This window comes from Suricata suricatta, unplaced genomic scaffold, assembly GCF_006229205.1.
Source record: "Suricata suricatta isolate VVHF042 unplaced genomic scaffold, meerkat_22Aug2017_6uvM2_HiC HiC_scaffold_246, whole genome shotgun sequence".
Taxonomy (NCBI): Eukaryota; Metazoa; Chordata; class Mammalia; order Carnivora; family Herpestidae; genus Suricata; species Suricata suricatta.
This window is the reverse complement of record NW_021869992.1, coordinates 4,556-9,422: the sequence shown is the minus strand read 5'-3', so window position 1 is coordinate 9,422 and position 4,867 is coordinate 4,556. Positions and strand designations below refer to the sequence as shown.

The 4,867-nt window shown below is 51.4% G+C and overlaps 1 long non-coding RNA gene across 1 annotated transcript; it reads left to right on the top strand.

The window, feature by feature from the left end:
* The first annotated feature begins 642 nt into the window (after window positions 1–642).
* Window positions 643–3,040, top strand: LOC115284880. The gene is made up of 3 exons (XR_003905369.1): window positions 643–993; window positions 1,438–1,511; window positions 1,923–3,040. It is a non-coding gene; the product is annotated as an uncharacterized LOC115284880 (long non-coding RNA).
* The last annotated feature ends 1,827 nt before the right edge of the window (window positions 3,041–4,867 follow it).

Genomic DNA, 4,867 nt, shown 5'->3' with positions numbered 1-4,867 from the left:
AACTGTCTTTTCCCATTCTGTTGGTTGCCTATTAGTTTTCTTGATTGTTTCCTTTGCAGCGCAGAAGCTTTTTATCTTGATGAAGTCCGAAGAGTTCAGTTTTGCTTTCATTTCCCTTGCCTTTGGGGATGTGCCTTCTAATTTCTGTATAAGTCTAAGTACATGAAATAGAAGTTGGGGTTCTGATTTTTTACTTTGCTTATCCATTTGGAGTGTCATTGTAAGTACTGTATTGTAAATGATGGAAAATAATTGCATATGTTAAAAAATAGTGTTATATTTAAAAAAAATAAAGTTACAAAAAAAATTTTAAAAATAAAATTTGCAAATTAAAAAAAAACACAGACAAAATGCTACAGATAGGACTTGAGTTCCCTTTACCTACACCTTCTCCCGCTCTGATCCCCTCTGAGAGGCCGTCTCCTTTATAAATCTGCAGCATGTCCTTCCAAAGCAACATTTTTTGTTGTTGTTTTTATTTTTTTTAATGTTTATTCATTTTTGAGAGACAGAGAGACACAGTGTGAGCGGGGAAGGGGCAGAGAGAGGGAGGCTCAGAATCCGACGCAGGCTCCAGGCTCTGAGCTTTAGCACAGAGCCTGATGCGGGGCTCGAACCCACAAACCGTGAGATCGTGACCTGAGCCGAAGTCGGACGCTCAACCAACTGAACCACTCAGGCGCCCCGACATTTACTGTTGATAATCAGCGTCGGTAAACGAAGGAGTCCTGTTTTGTGTGCATGTTTCTAAGCTCGCATGAATGTGGTCATGCTTTGTCTCATCCGGCTCCTGTGTTTTTCCCTCCCTGTACTGTTCTCTCACAGCCTCATTTCAATCTGATCCTTCCTTCCGCTGATGCCGGACAGCAGGCCTGTCCCGGGTCTTGCTGTACTGAACTGGGCCGCAGCGGAGGTTCCTGTACGAGGCTCCACGGGCCCAGGGCTGGAGTTTCCCGGCGGGGACACCAGGTCATGGAGCTGCTGCGGCAAAGGGTGTGCCCACGATCGGTTTGCCTCGATGCTCTAACTTGATTTCCAAAGCGCAACACGGTTCTCACACTTCCCAGCTGGACAGGAGAGATTCTGTTTCCCCTCCTCTTGTCAGCACATCCCGTGGCCATCCATGTATATTTCTGCTGGTTTGGTGGGTGAGGTTGAATTTTATAGGACTAATTCAAATTCTTGGATTGCTACAGAAGGTGAACTTTTTTTGTTTACTCATCGGCCATTTATAGTTTTCTCTGTGAATTGTCTGCCCTCCGCCCAAATGTTGACTGTTTTAAAGCATGTCACTCCAAAAGAGAGATACTCTAAGATACCTACTCATATGCCCAATTTTGTATTTAATGTATCAGTTAGCTATGGCTGTGTAACAAACATCCCCCCCACTCTCAGTGATTTAAATCAGCCAACACTAATTATTTCTCATGAGTACAGGGTCCCCTAATGCGAGCTGGGCTCAGCTGGGAGTGGCCGTGTCTCTCATCCTCCTTCCAGGACCCACAGGCCAGGTAAGACATGTCCTCATCCTGGTGACACCCTTGATGTAAGAGAGCAAATGGAAACACCACAGAGCTGCGTGAGGGCGAGGCCGGGACGGGCATGCTCTCATCTGCACTCCATTCTGTTGGACCAACCAAGTCATGTGTCTGAGTCCAGAGTCAGGACTTGGGGAATAGACTCTCCCTGTGAGGGGAGGACCCACAAAGCCACAAGGTGTAGGCTGTGAATGGAGGGGGCTGAGGAATCAAGATGATTGATGCAGATTTGCCCTGGTTGTGGCGTTTTGTTGTTTTATTTTGTTTTGTTTTGACTGATCTGTGATAGCTCTCTATCCAAGGTGCACATTGGTAGTGTATATATTGATATTTTGTCTGAGATCTTTGGCTCCTGAAGTAAAATTCTGATACTCATTGATCCAGTCAGATTCCCTCATCGTACCAATGGGAAAACTGAGGCCCAGACCCGGGACGGGACTAGCCCGGCGTCACACCTGAGTGGCGCGCCCTGTCCTAGCCCTTCCCCTGACACTGAAGGCCCCCACCTGACCGTGCCGGCCGCCACAGCTGAGACCCTGCAGGCGGACGTACCGACAAAGGGCTGTGAGCGTTTTACCCTGCGGCAGGTTCTCCAGGAGCCGCCTAGATCCACAGCGTTTACATCAGATGAAGTGAGCAATTGACGTTGAAGCGTGAGGGAAAGGATGCAAACAAAACCCAAAACCATGGGTTTGCCCATCGTCTGTTACTTTGTTACCTTTTATGTTGTATGTAATTAGCAGATAGAATTCTGTGGCGGATTTCGTTAGCGGCCTCATCAGGTGACCACTTTCAGGTGGGGAGTATCGACTGAAAGCAAACACACCGTGTATAAGGAGCAGGGAAATGGAATCTGAAAGACCCATTGCTTCCCTGCGCTGAGGCAGAATCTCCCCAGGGCAGCGGCGCTCCGTCAGCGCCCTCCTGCAAGGAGCAGGGCCAGGTGGGAGGCAGCAGTAGCCGGGGAGCCTGGGGGACAGGGCCCAGACAGCCCTGCCTTTGCCTCTCACCACCCAGGTGACCTAGACCTTGGGTAAGTCACGTTGTCTCTCTGAGCCTCAGTTTCTCTGTCTGTAGAATGGGGCTTATCATCTGACCTCCTCCAGCGCTTTGCTGTGTGGGCTTCATGAACTCCTGTACAGAAAACCCCCAGCGTGGGGGGAGCAAATATTTGGTGCTCAAAAAGGTGAACGTTCCTTCCTTCCTCTCTCGCTGGGTGGTCCCAGGCAGTCACCCTCGCCCTCTGAGGGGCCACAACATATACCTTCTGGGACTCTCTTCACAGCTGTCCCCTCTGCCGCCTGCCCCGTGAGCAAATCGGTGATCAGTCCCGGGTTACAAACCTGAGTGCGACAGGCCAGGTGGGGACTGTGACCTGAGCGATGACCTCAGCCACTGGCTCCAGCTGCCATAAAGGCCAGTGGAGGCATTTCTTGGGGTTTTCTAGAGATTTCCCAAATCCATGTTGTGGGGTTTGGGAATAAAACCTTCCAATTTATAAATAGTGGTATTTTCTGAAGTCATATCACAAAGTATTCTAATTATGGTAGATTCTCATCCCATTTTGTCCTGTGAAGTGTTTCATATGTTCTATTTCCTATTAATAAAATATACCTTTAAACTCGAGAAGTGATAGATGGTAACTCAGAAAGGTTGGGGGAGATGAGGTTTTGTGAAAATTCTGAGTCAACAAAAAATTGTAAAATCTCTCCCATGGGCAGTGGGGAGCCAGGGATGGTGCCTGAGCAGGAGCCTGATAACGTTTGGGCTAAAAGGAGTGTCCTGGGGGTCGCTGTGTGTGCGGGCTGAGTCCCCTCAGTGGTGGCTGGCAGGCTGATGGTCAGCCAGGGGAGCGGCCGGGCTGTATCTGGGGCAACACTGCCTCGCCGGTGCCCCTCTGTCCTTCCCCCAGGCTTCCACTTCTGGTCCATCCTGGCCAGTCCCCTCCTCGGCCCAGCCTCGGGGTCCCCCTCAGTTCTGATCGGGTGCTCCCAGGTCCCCGGGGCTGGGGGCCCAGGCGCCCTCGTCCGCTGTCCTCCGGGGGCGGCCCCGGGCCCAGCAGCAGAGAGGTCAGACTTGGCAGGGAGAGCCTGGCTGGGCAGGACGGACCCGCGGGCCGGCTTCCCGCCAAACCCCAGCCCAGTCTCACCAATGTCGGCCGACCAGTATCTGATCTCCCTGCCTGACCCGGACATCTGAGAGAGACAGAGACCGGTCCTTGGGGTGACGGCCTGGGAGTCCCCTCGAGCCCCGCCCCAGACCTGCTGGGTCAGAACCTATGCTCCCACAAGAACCCCCGGGGACTCGGAAGCACTTTCTGATTACCAGTGATCTGAGCTCATTGAAGCAGGAGGTATAGATGAGCAGGAAGAACAGAAACATCCCCTCACAGCCCCTCTGCTGATTGCTAACTGCATTTGATTTGCTGTTCTGCCTTCCAAGACTTTTTTTCTTTTATAGAGATGCAGACAGAGGTGGTTTTTCCCACAAAAATGTCAGCAAGCGGTAGAGATTTTGTGACCTATGCTCTTCACACGTGTGACCATATCACGGGCACGTAGCCGTGTCGGTGGGTGTGGGTCTGTAGCCATTAGTCATTCATTAATCCAAACATCCGGGGCGTCTGGCTTAGGCTCAGGTCATGATCTCATGGTCCGTGGGTTCGAGTCCTGCGTTGGGCTCTGTTCAGACAACTAGCAAAAAAAACCACCAAAAACAAACAAAAACACCAAACTTAATCTAAAGATCCTTTCAACATATAATATTGAGCCCCCTTGTGTGCCAGGCATCGTGCTAGACTCTGGTTGACACGGGGGAGTGACACACATCAGTTCTTACCTTCGTGGAGATTACGGTCCAGCTGGTGAAAACGGTAAACGGAGCATCACACGAATCCAGGGACCCTTGTGGACGCACCGGGTGCCTGGAAGGCCGTGTTCCTGGGGGACGTGATCTGGGCGGGGAGGGCCCCCCGCAAGGAAGTGAGGATGGGGCTGGGATTTGAGGAGTGAGTGGTGGTGACCCCTGCAAGGAGGGGAGGGCAAAGTGATCTAGGCAGGGGGAACGGAGCGAGCAAAGACTCAAGCTGAGGGGAACGTGGCTATAGCGGCTGATGGAGAGGAGGATGAACACGGTACAAGAGGAACAGCAGATGCGGGCACGGCCAGTTGCCTGGCATGGACGCAGCACAAGGCACTGAACCAGTGCCTGCGGAGTGGGCGTTTTATTCTTTTTTACGTTTTTTAAATGTCTGTTTATTTTTGGGAGAGTGAGAGACAGAGCATGAGTGGGGAAGGGACAGAGAGAGAGGGAGACACAGAATCCGAAGA